Below are 3,084 nucleotides of genomic sequence, written 5' to 3' on the forward strand. Positions count from 1 at the left end.
TGGGGCGCCTGGGTGGCTCAATCGGTTAAGCGTCCGACTTCAGCTCAGGTCATGATCTCGCAGTCCGTGAGTTCGAGCCCCGCGTCGGGCTCTGTGCTGACAGCTCAGGGCCTGGAGCCCGTTTCAGATTCGGTGTCTCCCTCTCTCTCTGCCCCTCCCCTGTTCATGCTCTGTCTCTGTCTCAAAAATAAATAAAAATTAAAAAAAAATAAAAATAAAAATAAAAATTAAGCATAGAATTACCATATGACCCCGCAGTTTCACTTCCAAGTATATACCCAAGAGATCTGGAAAGATGTGATGTCCACGCAAAACTTGTACATGCCCATGCTCTGTGGCAGCGTGATTCTTAATAGGCAAAAGGTAATCAAATGGCTTTTAACAGATGAGTGGATAAACAAAATGTAGTGTGTCCATACAATGAAATATTATTCAGTGATTTTCTTTAAAAGTACCAACAGTGCTCGCTTCAGCAGCACAAATACTAAAATTGGAACAATACAGAAAAGATCAGCATGTCCCCTGCACGTGGATGCCATGCAAATTTGTGATGCATTAAAAAAAAAAAAGTACCAATGTATGTGACAACATGGATGAACCTTGAAAGCCTTATGCTAAGTGAAAGCAGTCAGACACAAAAGGCCACATATTGTATGAGTCCATTTATGTGAAATGTCTAAAACAGGCAAATTCAAAGAGACAAAAAAGTAGATTAACAGTTTCCAGAGGCTCAAGGAAGGAAAGGATGGGGAGTGATTGCTAATGACACGGGGTTTCTTTTTGGGGTGATGAAAATGTTCTGGAATGCAATAGTGGGGATGGTTGCACAACTTCATGAAGGTGCCGGAAACAGTTGAATTGTACACTTTAAAAACATGAAGCTTACGGTATGCAAATTATATCTCAATTAAAAAACAAAACAAAACAAAAAACTCCCATGGTCCCCGTGACTTTTCACCATCTAACCCTTGCTTACCCTTCCAGCTCTACCTCTGGCTGGTCCTTCCACTGATCCCTTTGCTCAGAGAGGCAGAAACTCTAGGAATGATTTTTTTTTTTTAAGAGAGAGCATGACTGGGGGGAGAGGGGCAGAGCGAGAGGGAGAAAGATGATCTGAAGCAGACTCCATGCTCAGTGCAGAGCCCAACGCAGGGCTCGATCCCAAGACCTGGGACCATGACCTGAGCTGAAATCAAGAGTTGATGCTTAACCGACTGAGCTGCCCAGGTGCCCCTAGGAGTGATATTTTAAAGAAAGGATTTAATTTTGAGATTTGACCTTAGACTGTAGACATGAACGAGCAGATTTTCTTTATTTCTTTATTTTTTTTAATTTTTAAAGGTTATTTAAACCCAAGTTAGTTAACATATAGTGTAATAGTGATTTCAGGAGAATTTAGTCACTCATCACTTACATATAACACCTAGCGCTCATCCCAACGAGTGCCCTCCTTAATGCCCCTCATCCATGTAGCCCACTCCCCCACCTCCTAGTTTTCTGGATTTAAGAGTCTCTAATGGTTTTTCTCCCTCTCTCTTTTTATCTTACTTTTCCTTCTCTTCCCCTGTGTTCATCTGTTTTGTTTCTTAAATTTCACAGATGGGTGAAATCATATGATATTTATCTTTCTCTGACTGATTTGAGCAGTTTTTCTGAGTCTGGGCCGGCGTCCACATGGGAGCCTCAACAGCGCCAGAGTAACCTGGCTGCTGCTTCATCCCCGCCCTCCTAACTTCACAGAAAGTTCTAGCAGAGCCAGCCTGTCAGAAGGGCATTCTGAGCAATGCAGCATCAGCTTCGCTAAGCTGGCTCAGCACAGAGCCCCCCACTGCTCTTCTCACCCGCTCATCCAGACTCAACCCTTAAATCTCAACTGCCAGCACGTGGTGTCTCTGGCCCTTCCTCCAGACTTGGGCGGGTCCCTCATCTGGCCGCCATTCAGTCCTGCATATGCGTCTTTATGTGACTGTTTTCCCATGGGCGGCAGTAAAATGACTAGAGCAATGGGCATCTTCTTCTATTCTAACAAAGGTGTTCATAGGCTGTCACAGGGCTGGTTGCGCTTCCTTTTTCTCAAGGGATGGTGGTTCTTTCTGGACCTTGGGCCCCAGTTGGCAGGGACCACATTGGAACAACTCATCGTGGGGTCCCCAACATTTAAAATGAGGCCTGGCACACAGCAGGCCTGGCACTCAATGTTTATAAAACAAAGGAATAGGGACACCTGAGTGGCTCAGTCGGTTAAGTGTCCGGCTCTTGACAGCGGCTCAGGTCATGATCTCACAGTTCGTGGGATCAAGCCCCTCATGGGGCTATGTGCTGACAGTGTGGAGCCTGTTTAGGGTTCTCTCTCTCCCTCTCTCTCTCTCTCTGTCCCTTCCCCACTTGCACTCTCTTTCTCTCTCTTTCAAAGTAAATAAACATGAAAATTAAAAAAAAAAAGGGGGGGGCGCCTGGGTGGCTCAGTCGGTCGAGCATCCGACTTCAGCTCAGGTCATAATCTCACTGTCCGTGAGTTCGAGCCCCACATCGGGCTCTGTGCTGACCGCTCAGAGCCTGGAGCCTGCTTCCGATTCGGTGTCTCCCTCTCTCTCTGCCCCTCCCCTGCTCATGCTCTGTCTCTCTCTGTCTCAAAAATAAATTAAAAAAAAAACATTTAAAAAATTGTTTTAAAGAGTAAATAAACATGAAAAAAACCACAAAGTTATAAATACCTAGGAGACAAAACAGGAGTAGCAGGAAGATGGTGGAGGTGGGGGCCTCAGGCAGACGGAAGAGGCTGCACAGCAGGGTAGTTCAGAACACAGGTTCAAGAGCCAGGCTCCCAGCTCAGTCACTTACCAGCTGTGTGATCTCCAACAAGTTACTTCACTTCTCCATGCCTCAACTTGCTCATCTTTTAAAAAAGAGATAAGAGGGGCACCTGGGTGGCTCAGTCAGTTGGGCGTCTGACTCTTGATTTTTGGCTCAGCTGGTGATCTCACAGGTTGGAGAGTTTGCGCCCCACATCAGGCTCCATGCTGACAGTGTAGAACCTGCTTGGGATTCTCTCGCTCTCCCTTGCTCTCTGCGCCTCTCCCACTA

The 3,084-nt window shown here is 46.0% G+C and overlaps 1 non-coding gene across 1 annotated transcript; it reads left to right on the forward strand.

Annotated features, from left to right (window-relative positions):
* Nucleotides 1-460: 460 nt before the first annotated feature.
* On the forward strand, nucleotides 461-567 carry LOC122205696. The gene has a single exon (XR_006196204.1). It is a non-coding gene; the product is annotated as a U6 spliceosomal RNA (small nuclear RNA).
* The last annotated feature ends 2,517 nt before the right edge of the window (nucleotides 568-3,084 follow it).

The sequence above is a fragment of the Panthera leo genome, chromosome D4 (assembly GCF_018350215.1).
Source record: "Panthera leo isolate Ple1 chromosome D4, P.leo_Ple1_pat1.1, whole genome shotgun sequence".
NCBI classification, from domain to species: domain Eukaryota; kingdom Metazoa; phylum Chordata; class Mammalia; order Carnivora; family Felidae; genus Panthera; species Panthera leo.